The sequence below is a fragment of the Pseudochaenichthys georgianus genome, chromosome 14, assembly GCF_902827115.2.
Source record: "Pseudochaenichthys georgianus chromosome 14, fPseGeo1.2, whole genome shotgun sequence".
NCBI classification, from domain to species: Eukaryota; Metazoa; Chordata; class Actinopteri; order Perciformes; family Channichthyidae; genus Pseudochaenichthys; species Pseudochaenichthys georgianus.
Window position 1 is genome coordinate 2010649 of NC_047516.1, and position 15868 is coordinate 2026516.

At 42.6% G+C, this 15868-nt stretch overlaps 1 protein-coding gene across 1 annotated transcript in view; it reads right to left on the reverse strand.

Moving 5' to 3' along the window:
• The window catches only part of LOC117459055 (neural cell adhesion molecule 1-like), a 310157-nt gene that overhangs the window by 110276 nt on the left and 184013 nt on the right, over nt 1–15868 (reverse strand). The gene's annotated exons all lie outside the window — the stretch shown is intronic.

Genomic DNA, 15868 nt, shown 5'->3' on the forward strand with positions numbered 1-15868 from the left:
CGAGTGCACTGTCCATGTTATTCTGATGAACATCTACAGCAGTGTTTCTCAAACGTTTTCATACCAAGGACCACTTAACCAATAAAAAAACACTCGCGGACCACCTAACTCCACAAATATAAAGAAACACATCGTTTTTCTAGAACATATTACAAATCGCCTGATAAGGGTACAAACAAGTGGCAACATGTGTGATGAAGGTGTTGCGCTGGGCTATTTCATGCAATCGAAAGTGAAACTTAAGCTCGCTTCATTGCGGAGATATTCCCGCGAGGGTGCGGAAAACTTAAATATATATTTATTTATTTCAAATATGAAATGTTACCAATATACTCACGGACCACTAGGGGGCGCTCACGGACCACCAGTGGTCCGCGGACCACACTTTGAGAAGCACTGATCTACAGCAGTAAAAATACCTTAATTGAGCTAAACGACAATCAATTGCTTGCCTACAAAATAAATCCAGTGGCGCAAATATAATCCTTTTCTTCAAAGACGATTTACATTTTCTTTAAAGTGATATTTTTTACTTTTAACTCTAATCTCTGGTTTCTGAAAGATTCACTTTGGTGTAGAGTTAGGGTCTTTTTAATCCGTACAGTACCAGTTTAGACCAATGAAATGGGCTACAACCTATACCGATAAGCCAGGGTTTGCTGTAGATCTGGACTTCGAGTGGTTCGTGTTTGCATTTCTGACCATTTTAGTTGGAGCTTTATCTTCTAGTTAGGGTACATTTTAGTTGGAGCTTCATCTTCTAGTTAGGGTACATTTTAGTCGGAGCTTTATCTTCTAGTTAGGGTACATTTTAGTTGGAGCTTCATCTTCTAGTTAGGGTACATTTTAGTGGGACCTTTATCTTCTAGTTAGGGTACATTTTAGTGGGACCTTTATCTTCTCGTTAGGGTACATTTTAGTGGGACCTTTATCTTCTCGTTAGGGTACATTTTAGTGGGACCTTTATCTTCTAGTTAGGGTACATTTTAGTTGGAGCTTTATCTTCTAGTTAGGGTACATTTTAGTGGGACCTTTATCTTCTAGTTAGGGTACATTTTAGTTGGAGCTTTATCTTCTAGTTAGGGTACAATTTACCATAAACAACTTAATGTTTACTTAATAGTACTTAAAGTTCCCTTTGGGTCAGAGGAGGTCATGTCAAGCTATACAGTACCAGAAACATCTCCAAAGTAAAAGCTAATAATGAATCTTGTTCCTTTGAAAACAACTCTTTATCTAAAATCTGACGAAACCAAAGCGAGTCAACGCCTGCCACAGACACCCTGTAACAGCATTCAAATACAAACTAAGGTAACTGTGTGGAAAATGCTCTAATTATCAAACATAATATGTGCTCAAGAATGAATGATTTGCGTTGGTAATTAGTCTGGGGTAAGACGATCCTCCGTATATCAGTAGCACTATCTGAGGATTTATTAAGGCGCCTTACAGAGTCATTGCAGGGAGCTCTGGTTCTCGTTCACCCCTTCCTGCTTCTCCTGGCAGATGATTTACGAAGCCACAAATCAAAGAATATCCTTTTCTCCAGACTTAACTCCATTTCATCTCGCAGCCTCAGCAGTGGCACAGGTGGGATTCAGAAAGACTGCAGAGGAACACCTGCTGTGTGATTATTCCTGCAGGCAAATAAAAATGCTTCAACTCTGTAATCAAATGCTCGATGCGAAACGTGCATGTGTGAACCCGAATGACAGGACATGGGAAGGGTTTTTAAATGTGACACGATTAAATGTAAATCTCTCTTCAGTCAGTGATGTGCAGCATGGAAGCAAAGCAGCAATAATCGTGACCCGGAGCGCCACGGAGAAATCCCGCTGAGCCTTCAGCGTGTCGCCACTCGATCGAGGCAGTCTCGGCCCGATTCTCTCCGGGAGATTCATGGGAAGCCTTTGGAAGCACTCGCCTGTTCAAAGACAGGTAGCTAAGCATCCTGACAGCACAAAGAGACAGCGCAGCTTCACGAGGCGACCATTTCATAGCTGTAGAAAGCTTGACTGATTAGAGGCAGCCACAGCGGCGTGTCTTTCCTCCACTGCACACATCACCATTATTCTGTGGAATCGGTCCTGGAATATAACCGTGTGCAAAGCTGCATGAATGTATTAAATAGGCATGGTGGTGAAAAGTGTTTAAGAGTTTGTTTGTTTGTTTAATGTTGGGCAAATTGGAAGCTTTTAAGAAAGATCTTGATGGGGGGGGATTTTGTTTTCCTTTGGTGGATACACTTTGTCATTATAACCAACGACACCACCGCTAAGCTAAAGGCGGCTAATGTTGGGTTAAAGGTCCCATGTCATGGCCATTTACACTGATCATAATTCCATTGCTGATAGAATATATGTATACTGTGCAATGTTCCAAACTCACATTGGTTTCTCACAGCATCTCTGTAAAGTATGTGTATTCACTCTCTCCACTAAACGGCTCGTTGCAGCTCTTGCCCCCCCCCCCTCCCTGTGAGCCCAGTGTGCTCCGATTGGTCGGGACCAGTCGGGACGTTGTGAATTGCGCTGAGCTCCGTGGAGGTGTGATTTCCTTGTTTAGCGATACACAGCCAAACTCACCCTGAGCACACACAAAGTCACAGCCGAAGTAAAAACAATAAGTGTGGCTTGATATTGAGAAGAAAAAGGTTGATGAACGCTGTGAGAACGGGTCTGCAGAGAGAATTTCGCTGCGATCCCAACTGTCTGGAGGTATTTTCTGTGTTAGAGTTTTACTCCCTACAGGGTGTACTTTGAGGGTTTTGACTCTGCAGACCGTTTACATGCATAAAAACCTTCATAACACACAAGGGGACGGGTGATAACCGGAAAAGCATGACATGGGACCTTTAAAGGAACTACAGCACGGTCACATGACTTCACGTCACCTCTGCTAAGCTAAAGGCGGCTAATGTTGGGCTTTAAAGGAACTACAGCACGGTCACATGACTTCACGTCACCTCCGCTAAGCTAAAGGTGGCTAATGTTGGGCTATAAAGGAACTACAGCACGGTCACATGACTTCACGTCAGCACCGCTAAGCTAAAGGAGGCTAATGTTGGGTTATAAAGGAACTACAGCACGGTCACATGACTTCACGTCACCTCCGCTAAGCTAAAGGCGGCTAATGTTGGGTTATAAAGGAACTACAGCACGGTCACATGACTTCACGTCACCTCCGCTAAGCTAAAGGTGGCTAATGTTGGGCTATAAAGGAACTACAGCACGGTCACATGACTTCACGTCACCTCCGCTAAGCTAAAGGTGGCTAATGTTGGGCTATAAAGGAACTACAGCACGGTCACATGACTTCACGTCACCACCGCTAAGCTAAAGGTGGCTAATGTTGGGCTATAAAGGAACTACAGCACGGTCACATGACTTCACGTCACCACCGCTAAGCTAAAGGTGGCTAATGTTGGGTTATAAAGGAACTACAGCACGGTCACATGACTTCACGTCACCACCGCTAAGCTAAAGGTGGCTAATGTTGGGCTATAAAGGAACTACAGCACGGTCACATGACTTCACGTCACCACCGCTAAGCTAAAGGTGGCTAATGTTGGGTTATAAAGGAACTACAGCACGGTCACATGACTTCACGTCACCACCGCTAAGCTAAAGGTGGCTAATGTTGGGCTATAAAGGAACAACAGCACGGTCACATGACTTCACGTCACCACCGCTAAGCTAAAGGTGGCTAATGTTGGGTGTGATGATGTTTAATCGTCTCATTTAAACACTTGTTAGCAACCAACTGTTTTACATTCACCATGGGGGTATTTACTGACATTTTTTATGTCGTAGAACAAAACCTTAAAACCTCTTCAGCTTGTGTTGAAACTATTTCAGGCAACCAAAACCAACCAACCGACAACCAAAAACATGTTTAAAAAAACATTGATATCCAGACGAGGGGACAGGAAGTGGTAAAACGCCGACTCATTCAATTGTTTTAGGACTCACTCCTTCACCTCCTTTGCTACAAGAAAAGTACCCAAGGAAAACGTTGGCGTGAGATGAGAACCTGAACACCAGATGATTTTATGTTCCTGGTGAAGGAGAAATATTGATTCATTTAACGGTGATAACAGTATGTCTCTTGTGGTCATACAAATATTGATTTGCTGTTCAAACATACATGCCCTGGTCTTTCTTCGCCTGTGTGCCGGCTCTAGAGGAATGAAACAGCACCGTGTGTGCTTTTAAAGGCTGGAGGTAGATACAGAGAAAACAGCGTATCCATTTCCTTCCCTCATCTGGTAAGATCAAGGATACCGCGCTGCAGTCTCTAGCCATGCCTGCTAAGACTGGGACAACTGGCCAAGAATCGACTGATCATATCTGCAGCACTAAAGACAACACAGAGGGGTTCAGGCGGTGTGGGAACGCTATTCCCAGAGCAATCTTCTCGGTGTATGTCTCTAAATGGCCACTCGTGCAGTGGTGTTAGGATAAGGTTCTTCTTGAGTCTAATGTGTATCGCTGCTCAGGTTTGATTACCAAACACTCCTCAAACAATATTGAAAGATTTGGATGAAGGACTTTTCCTTTTCAGATAAAGCCTTGGATGTGGCCTTTCTTGTTGTGTCTCGTATGTTACTTTTGTTCGTGTTTTTTGTCTGTCATTTCCTGTTTTATTTTGTACTTACCTCTTGTCGTTAATTGCAGGCCCTGTTTCTTCCTCCCCCTGTGTGTTTTTCCCGCCATCGTCAGCGTCTGCCCCGCCCCTGATTGTTTCCACCTGTCCCCACTCACCTCATGTTTAAATAGTCCTGTCTCTCCCCTGTCCTGTGTCAGTTCGTCTTGTTTGTTTCCCCGAATGGTCGTGCCAAGCTTCAGTTCAGAAAGGTCTTTTCCAGTCTAGTCAGGTTTTGTTATGTTTTTTTTGTAAGCTTAAAGGAGGGGTAGGTCATTTTGGAAAAACCAGCTCGAGTGCCCCACCTTTAAGTTAATCTTAAATTCTCCTTTTGTTACGCTTCTTTTTCCTCCTTGTGAGCGATTTATGTTAAATCCAGTACCTGCTCTGTTGGAAATTAAAAAGACATGTTTTACTACATTCAAGACTGTCTCCGGGTCGTGCATTTGGGTTCTCCAGTTTGTGTTAAGGTCGTGACTTTTCTGCTGATTCTACTTCTGTTGAATTAACACTAGTAGAAAGTATTCTCTATTTAGACAAGGGAGACCTAACCCTTCCTTGAGCTTGAATTATTGTCCTAGATATTTTTGTCTTAATGGACAATATTAAAGGTGGGGTAGGTACGTTTGAGAAACCGGCTCGAGATACACTTTTTATATTCCATTATTCTCTTAACATCCCGATAGCAGTGAATATCTGAAGTGCTTTGACAAAAAATCCATAAATAAATATCATCTCTGGAAGCCGTGGCGCTGTAAAAAGCACGACCAATCATCTGAGCCGGCTAAAGTAACTGGATGGCCTACCTGCCTGTCAGCCTTCCATCGGGGCACTAACTTACCCCGTGCCCTCATTGGTCATGTGCGCGTTCGTGTGTGTTGGAGGAGGGGCTCTGTGAGGAAGGGGCAGATTTCTTCCGGTTGTGTATTTTCTAATTCTAGCGCACTCGAGCTGGTTTCTCCAAAATGACCTACCCCATCTTTAAGCTAAATAAATGGAAGGGAATCATAATATTTGGTTAAAATATAATCTTATTAATGTAGTAAATCATTCAAGACTGATACAAGTTCAAAATGTCGCCACTCGACTTTTAAATCATACTTAATTGAAGCAAAAGCAAGATTGTGAGGACTGTACTGACAGATTTCCCATTTTGAAATAATCGTTGTAAAATGATGTAATAATTGCAATATTTCTTTCTGTTAAGAGTTGTGTTACATTTGGATGGATTTGTACGGATGCTTTACCAAGTGGTCAGCGGCTTGAGGTGTAAATATACCAATACATGCTAAACTACTAGCGTTATCCTCAAAGCGCTGGAATAAAGAAAGACCTGAGATACATTGATGAAAACGTGAAGCTCTGAGTCAGAGGAGATGTGAGGGGAAAGGGTGTTTATTAACAGAGGTGTGAGGAGACAGATGATGTCTCCACATGTTCGATCATGACACTAATCTAACATCTTGCCCCTCACTCTCCACCTGTCAGACTCCGAAATACTGTTTTATCAGATCGCATCAGTTGGGACCATCGTCCGAACTTTAAATTACAGTACGAGCTAATCAGTGCATTCCTGAGGTTAGTATGACAAGGCAAGGCAAGTTTATTTATATAGTACTTTTCAACGCAAGGCAATTCAAAGTGCTTTACAAAAAATGAAAGACATTAAGCATTAAAAAAGAAAAGCTAATCAAATAAACATTAAAAGGAAAAATACATGGATAAAAGTTACAGTGCAGTCTAAAATATTGCATTTTCATTTCCAACACATCCATCTTCTGTAGAAGTCATCTGTAGAGAACGGAGGCATTTTGCTACCAACTAGCTTAAGCTAAATAGCATGCAGTAGCCTACCAGGCTTTAGCTGTTGCTAGGCCACGCTACTGTAAGACTGAGGTCGTCGTAAACATGTTGAAATATGGCTGAAACCCTCAGTCTATTTACGAAGATGAACTGTCCCGGTGATAAGTTAATGTCCAGGAGAGGGAATAGGAAAATCAGCATAAAAAGTAAGCAGAGGCAAGAGCAAGCAGAAAAGCGTCTGCACTGTAAGAAAGAAAGATAAGACCTCATAAACTTCTATAGGTTTTGGTGCATGTAAATGGTCTGCAAGTGCAGCCTTGGTAATTTAGCTAAACAAAAGTATTTCTACAAAAAATGGAGACTAAATTCAAATGTATCTCACTCGATAGGTGAACACACGTTGATGCATTAGAGGCAAACCAAATGCCTGTAAATACTATAATTAGCAATCTGACTGTTGTTAAATACCAACATATATTTAGATCGTACATGATTATATAATATAGGGGGCACAAATAAATCACATTCATCAAATAATTATTGTTTGTGATAAATCTACATCCTGAATTTTCTCTTTTAAAATCTCACTTTCATAAACATTCACGGAGCTTGGCTCTAAATTAAATCCGCTCAACTGTTTTCCTTTAAGAAGCTAATCTTTTTTATTAAGAGCCAAAGTCAAATGAAGCATTCGTTCACTAACTGATACGTCCATACACAGACACACACACCCTGTGTCTGCTTGACTTAACAGCTTTCCAGCAGGTTGGATATTCACGTTTTGAATTGGACAAAGTGGGAAGAAGTTAGAATAGCTTGGTGAACTGCGATGTTAGCAACGGGGTATTAATTTACTGATAATCCCCCCACACTGAAGAATATATAGCTGGGAGCTTTTAATAACCATATGAGAGGATGGAGAGGGAATTATAAACTTTACATCCTGCTCCTGTAACGGCTTCTGAACCACCGGCGCCTCTAAGCCCAAACAACAGAACAGCACACAGACTTGAGAGAGCTGTTTGTACGTCAAGTCTTTAGTGTATATTTCACATATTTACAGCCTGCGTGGTGTCCCTGCACACAATACGGACTGTTCAACTAAACGTGTGTGCGATAAACAGTTTATTTGAACAACTTATTATATCTTTTATTTCCCCATTGTCAAAGATCCCCTGATTTAAATGTATTTTGGTTTCCTCTTTCCCTTCTCCTGAAACATCTCCGTTGGACTCCTTTGTTTACTTCCACACTTGCTACACTTGCACTTCTATTGGCTAGCACTGTAACACATGGCACGTGATAGGCTAAGGGGCGGGACATCTCTCAAAGGTTGACCAATCACAAGAGAGCCAGCCATGAACATTAAATCTCTGTAATTATTTTCAATGTGAACTTACTTTCTTTAATGCTGCGACTTTTACCATGGATGTGTACTTATATCTGCACTGTAACGCTTTAGACTTCCTCGCTGACTGACGATAACAGGATTTCTGGTTCTGATTTGCAGGATCAGTTCCTACACAGACAAAGGTTGTGCTGGGGGAAACGTAGAGGTTGAGGCGTCTTGGATCCGGAGGCTTGCATGTCTAATTGGAAGCTGGCAGCCGGGGCAGACTGGCTCCATGACAAGAGGCTCCACCAGTCGGCTGCTGGTGCTTAACATGCAAGTCATGTCGGAGCAACACACAGTAGCAGCTGTGGCGCTCACTGAGAAGCACACTGAAGCACGGGCGCTTAGAAAGCACCAGGAAGAAATGCATATTATGTTCTATTCTGTGTCCAGGCTTCACTTGTGTTTACAGTCGGCTGTGGTGTGTGTAGCCAGGTGGTCGTTGACTCGAGACAGGGTGAGCAGGATGTTGACTCACCCTTATGCTAAATAATACATAAACCAAATACATGTGTCCCCTGTTCTCCATGTCTCTTCTACATCAACATGTGTCCCCTCTTCTTCATGTCTCTTCTACATCAACATGTGTCCCCTCTTCTTCACGTCTCTTCTACATCAACATGTGTCCCCTCTTCTTCGTGTCTCTTCTACATCAACATGTGTCCCCTCTTCTTCGTGTCTCTTCTACATCAACATGTGTCCCCTCTTCTCCGTGTCTCTTCTACATCAACATGTGTCCCCTCTTCTCCGTGTCTCTTCTACATCAACATGTTTCCCCTCTTCTTCAGGTCTCTTCTACATCAACATGTGTCCCCTCTTCTTCATGTCTCTTCTACATCAACATGTGTCCCCTCTTTTTCATGTCTCTTCTACATCAACATGTGTCCCCTCTTCTTCACGTCTCCTCTACATCAACATGTGTCCCCTCTTCTTCATGTCTCTTCTACATCAACATGTGTCCCCTCTTCTTCACGTCTCTTCTACATCAACATGTGTCCCCTCTTCTTCATGTCTCTTCTACATCAACATGTGTCCCCTCTTCTTCATGTCTCTTCTACATCAACATGTGTCCCCTCTTCTTCACGTCTCTTCTACATCAACATGTGTCCCCTCTTCGTCATGTCTCTTCTACATCAACATGTGTCCCCTCTTCTTCGTGTCTCTTCTACATCGACATGTGTCCCCTCTTCTTCGTGTCTCTTCTACATCAACATGTGTCCCCTCTTCTCCATGTCTCTTCTACATCAACACGTGTCCTCTCTTCTCCATGTCTCTTCTACATCAACATGTGTCCCCTCTTCTTCATGTCTCCTCTACATCAACACGTGTCCCCTCTTCTCCATGTCTCTTCTACATCAACATGTGTCCCCTCTTCTTCATGTCTCCTCTACATCAACACGTGTCCCCTCTTCTTCATGTCTCTTCTACATCAACACGTGTCCCCTCTTCTTCATGTCTCTTCTACATCAACATGTGTCCCCTCTTCGTCATGTCTCTTCTACATCAACATGTGTCCCCTCTTCTCCATGTCTCTTCTACATCAACACGTGTCCTCTCTTCTTCATGTCTCTTCTACATCAACATGTGTCCCCTCTTCTTCATGTCTCTTCTACATCAACATGTGTCCCCTCTTCTTCATGTCTCTTCTACATCAACATGTGTCCCCTCTTCTTCATGTGTCTTATACATCAACATGTGTCCCCTCTTCTTCATGTCTCTTCTACATCAACATGTGTCCCGTCTTCTTCATGTCTCTTCTACATCAACATGTGTCCCCTCTTCTTCATATCTCTTCTACATCAACATGTGTCCCCTCTTCTTCACGTCTCTTCTACATCATGTCTATTCTACATCAACATGTGTCCCCTCTTCTTCATGTCTCTTCTACATCAACATGTGTCCCCTCTTCTTCATGTCTCTTCTACATCAACATGTGTCCCCTCTTCTTCCTGTCTCTTCTACATCAACATGTGTCCCCTCTCCTTCATGTCTCTTCTTCATCAACATGTGTCCCCTCTTCTTCATGTCTCTTCTACATCAACATGTGTCCCCTCTTCTTCATGTCTCTTCTACATCAACATGTGTCCCCTCTTCTTCATGTCTCTTGTACATCAACATGTGTCCCCTCTTCTTCATGTCTCTTCTACATCAACATGTGTCCCCTCTTCTCCATGTCTCTTCTACATCAACATGTGTCCCCTCTTCTTCATGTCTCTTCTACATCAACACGTGTCCCCTCTTCTTCATGTCTCTTCTACATCAACATGTGTCCCCTCTTCTTCATGTCTCTTCTACATCAACATGTGTCCCCTCTTCTTCATGTCTCTTCTACATCAACACGTGTCCCCTCTTCTTCATGTCTCTTCTACATCAACATGTGTCCCCTCTTCTTCATGTCTCTTCTACATCAACACGTGTCCCCTCTTCTTCACGTCTCTTCTACATCAACATGTGTCCCCTCTTCTTCACGTCTCTTCTACATCATGTCTATTCTACATCAACATGTGTCCCCTCTTCTTCATGTCTCTTCTACATCAACATGTGTCCCCTCTTCTCCATGTCTCTTCTACATCAACATGTGTCCCCTCTTCTTCCTGTCTCTTCTACATCAACATGTGTCCCCTCTACATCATGTCTATTCTACATCAACATGTGTCCCCTCTTCTTCATGTCTCTTCTACATCAACATGTGTCCCCTCTTCTTCATGTCTCTTCTACATCAACATGTGTCCCCTCTTCTTCCTGTCTCTTCTACATCAACATGTGTCCCCTCTCCTTCATGTCTCTTCTACATCAACACGTGTCCCCTCTTCTTCATGTCTCTTCTACATCAACATGTGTCCCCTCTTCTTCACGTCTCTTCTACATCAACATGTGTCCCCTCTTCTTCACGTCTCTTCTACATCAACATGTGTCCCCTCTTCTTCATGTCTCTTCTACATCAACATGTGTCCCCTCTTCTTCATGTCTCTTCTACATCAACATGTGTCCCCTCTTCTTCATGTCTCTTCTACATCAACATGTGTCCCCTCTTCTTCCTGTCTCTTCTACATCAACATGTGTCCCCTCTTCTTCATGTCTCTTCTACATCAACATGTGTCCCCTCTTCTTCATGTCTCTTCTACATCAACATGTGTCCCCTCTTCTTCATGTCTCTTCCACATCACCATGTGTCCCCTCTTCTCCATGTCTCTTCTACATCAACATGTGTCCCCTCTTCTCTATGTCTCTTCTACATCAACATGTGTCCCCTCTTCTTCATGTCTCTTCTACATCAACATGTGTCCCCTCTTCTCCATGTCTCTTCTACATCACCATGTGTCCCCTCTTCTTCATGTCTCTTCTACATCAACATGTGTCCCCTCTTCTCCATGTCTCTTCTACATCAACATGTGTCCCCTCTTCTTCATGTCTCTTCTACATCAACATGTGTCCCCTCTTCTCCATGTCTCTTCTACATCAACATGTGTCCCCTCTTCTCCATGTCTCTTCTACATCAACATGTGTCCCCTCTTCTCCATGTCTCTTCTACATCAACATGTGTCCCCTCTTCTTCATGTCTCTTCTACATCAACATGTGTCCCCTCTTCTTCATGTCTCTTCTACATCAACATGTGTCCCCCTCTTCTTCATGTCTCTTCTACATCAACATGTGTCCCCTCTTCTCCATGTCTCTTCTACATCAGCATGTGTCCCCTCTTCTCCATGTCTCTTCTACATCAACATGTGTCCCCTCTTCTTCACGTCTCTTCTACATCAACATGTGTCCCCTCTTCTCCACGTCTCTTCTACATCAACATGTGTCCCCTCTTCTCCATGTCTCTTCTACATCAACATGTGTCCCCTCTTCTTCATGTCTCTTCTACATCAACATGTGTCCCCTCTTTTTCATGTCTCTTCTACATCAACATGTGTCCCCTCTTCTTCACGTCTCCTCTACATCAACATGTGTCCCCTCTTCTTCACGTCTCTTCTACATCAACATGTGTCCCCTCTTCTTCACGTCTCTTCTACATCAACATGTGTCCCCTCTTCTTCATGTCTCTTCTACATCAACATGTGTCCCCTCTTCTTCACGTCTCCTCTACATCAACATGTGTCCCCTCTTCTTCACGTCTCTTCTACATCAACATGTGTCCCCTCTTCTTCACGTCTCTTCTACATCAACATGTGTCCCCTCTTCTTCATGTCTCTTCTACATCAACATGTGTCCCCTCTTCTTCACGTCTCTTCTACATCAACATGTGTCCCCTCTTCTTCATGTCTCTTCTACATCAACATGTGTCCCCTCTTCTCCATGTCTCCTCTACATCAACATGTGTCCCCTCTTCTTCATGTCTCTTCTACATCAACATGTGTCCCCTCTTCTCCATGTCTCTTCTACATCACCATGTGTCCCCTCTTCTTCATGTCTCTTCTACATCAACATGTTGCCCCTCTTCTCCATGTCTCTTCTACATCACCATGTGTCCCCTCTTCTTCATGTCTCTTTTACATCAACATGTGTCCCCTCTTCTCCATGTCTCTTCTACATCAACATGTGTCCCCTCTTCTCCATGTCTCTTCTACATCAACATGTGTCCCCTCTTCTCCATGTCTCTTCTACATCAACAATGTGTCCCCTCTTCTCCATGTCTCTTCTACATCACCATGTGTCCCCTCTTCTTCATGTCTCTTCTACATCAACATGTGTCCCCTCTTCTTCATGTCTCTTCTACATCAACATGTTTCCCCTCTTCTCCATGTCTCTCCTACATCAACATGTGTCCCCTCTTCTTCATGTCTCTTCTACATCAACATGTGTCCCTTCTTCTTCATGTCTCTTCTACATCGACATGTGTCCCCTCTTCTTCATGTCTCTTCTACATCAACATGTGTCCCTTCTTCTTCATGTCTCTTCTACATCAACATGTGTCCCCTCTTCTTCATGTCTCTTCTACATCAACATGTGTCCCCTCTGTGGAAAGAGACTCTGAAAGTTTCAGGAACAAAGATTCTCTCTCTTTTTGATCCATTTCTATAAAAACCTGTCTGAAAATGAGATGATCAGATTTTGGCCACTTTGTGATGTCATAACGATGTGTTGTCTTGTGTAGCCATTAGCCAATCAGCAACCAAGGTACCCCCCCCCCCCTTATCACCTGAATCTCCTCAAGAGCTCCATTGAGTTCTTTGTAACCAAATGTCTCTCAGAGGGGTGTGGGGAGGGGCTCCTTATTTTCATCTAAAGTGACAGACAGAGAATCAGCACTTTGGAAAGAGAGCTGAAACAGAGGGGATTATGGGTAATGCTGCAATGATCTGTTTGGTGTTTCAGCCAATCAGAGACAGGCTCTGTATATATCTGAGACCTGGGATATATTGATGGGAAACAGTATAATAAGGACCTTTAAATGACGGCAGCACTGATGGAGGTTTTCTGCAACAGTCCAAGTCTGTTCACGATTTGTTTTCCACTAACCAGTCTGTAAACACTGCCAGAGCCCATACTGTGTTCCTGTCACTGTTTACTTCCTGTCTGTTTTCTTCTTCTGCTGTTCATGTTCATGTTTAATTCCAAAGTGTACCACATATGACAGCCTACAACTATGGAAAAACTCCAAAATAAATTATAAATAATAGAGGGGAATAATTAAAAACACTACTTTATAATATGTGGTATCATTCATTAGCATTCTCTAATCTTTGATGGCGATGCAACCCTCTTCCATATATACAGGTACGTTGCATCTATTTTAAAACCGTTGCAAAGTCCCTTATATTTCACATTATTTGGAGTTCACACTTTGCTCTCAGCTGAAGTCAGGACTTTGTGAAGGTTATGTCACAGAGGAGAGATTCTGAAGTTCCAGTCCCGATATATTTACTGAAAGTCTCACTCGGGATTTAAACTAGAAACCAATCACTCTAAACTCGTCTTTGTATATATTTTCTATTGGAATCTGAAGCAGAAAAGGTAAAATAAGGACTACACGCTGTAGAAACATCGGTCAATCATCAGTCAAGTGTCAGACGTTGACCACACCTGAACACATCAAGCCTTCCTCGTCTACCGTGTCAAAACCATATCAAGTCTACAGCTGTCCTGGCAGATATCAGATATACAGTAGAGGGCCTCCGAGGACTTCACAGACTCACCCACCCCTCTTCCTGACATCTCGCACAACATACAGAAGTTTCTCCAATACCACTAAAGGATTTCTGGCAGCTTTTCAGCACTGCATAAACACCAACACATCAAGCTAACATATCGTTAGTATTTCTGAAGACCTGCCAGTCAATTCACAGAAAAGGCAATGTACCAATAATACTAACGGTAATACTACACCAAAAGAAAAGTACCCTGCCAGTCAATTCTCAATTCACAGAAAAGGCAATCTACCAATAATAGTGTGCAATTATTCTGGCTACATTGTCTAATTAGACACAAAGGGCTCAATCCTGACCGTGGTCGTTTTGTATGTGTTGGTGTTGTTGGTGACCAGATGTCAACACTCTTTGGAGACTTTTGGACGCAGCACCATCATCAAAACTCCAAATATAGGGAATATATATTGACAGAAAGTCGTTGACTCTTCTCGCTTCACAGACTTGGATGATTTGATGAAGTAGCATTGAAAGTACTGTCAGTGAAAAACCGTGCCAGTCACCCTAACCTGCGTAGAGCATTATGGCAATTTTCCGTCTTCTCAAATATCAATTATATGAACATGTTGGCAGCGAAAAAACGAGTGGCATAAAGATATCAGTACGAGGTTGGGCACTATGACGGCGTCTACCATAGAACAGTGGCAATGTGTTCAATAGTAATTCGGTAATACTGTTTCAAAATAAGTAGTATTATTTGGGAGGAAACGGAGCAAGAGATTTCCTGTTAACCTCAACAACTGCAGTTATAGCAAATAAAGTTCTTAGGTACCTTGAGAATTTTCGATTGGCTGTTTTGACTGTTTGTGTTTTGACTGAAGTGTGGCAGTAGTCTTTGAACAGCTTCGAGGCAACGTTACTGGAAAAGTAAACAACGTTATGAAAACTCCAGTCACTTTATCCGGAGTTTTGATAATGAGTGCTGCCGAGAAAAATCTCCTGCTACAAAGTGTGTTGCAATCCAGTCCCCAACAAAATCAAAGAACATAAAGTTCTCAGGATCCTTGAAACTTTTCCCCCCCAAAAATCTGAGAGTTTCACTTTGTTTTGAGTCGTTCGGTTTTTGACTGATTTGTTGTCTCTTGTCTGGCAGTACCTTCAACGCTGCTCCATCAAATCATCCAATCTGTGAAACTAGAAGACTTTCTGACGATATATATTCCCTATATTTGGAGTTTTGATGATGGTGCTGTCTAATTGGTCAATATTACCAGAATAATTGCACCCATATCATAAATAAAGCCAATTCAGGAATAATTCAGGTACCTTTCTCTTGGTGTACGTCACACATGCTATAGTATTAACATAGTAGTATTGGTACATTACCTTTAGCATATCAAACATTAATGATGTACTTTAAAGAAGACATTACTTTGCTGATGAACAGTTTAAAATGCACAATGGGAGTTTTCCTTCTTCCAAAATTAACTTTGAGAATAATGTTTCCAATTAATTTTCAAAGCCAGATAAATTAGCCTTTCAGAAGCCCCTCACAAAGTGCCTGCACCACTTATCATTAACCTGCGTTCCTCTGAGGCTCTGAACAAAGCTCCCGCAGCAGTGTCCCTCTGCTGTACGTGGGTGTCAGGCCTTAATCAAATTGACAGAGTCATGTCAGCTACTAAGCCTTCTCTTCGCATCGTTCACTCATTCAGCACCGCAGCTTTGTCAGGATTACAGTTGTTGACATCATTCCCTCAACCCACCGCCACTTCACTTTCCTCCGAATGCATTGCAAGTGTAGAGGCGGACATTTCAAAGAACGTTATTGTGTGCTGAGGAATTTACTGTTTGCCACTTGCTTACTGTTTAAGAAGTTGAGACTAACTACGGTGCGGTGTGACATACTTCGGGCTCATATTTGACATCCTCTATTTATAA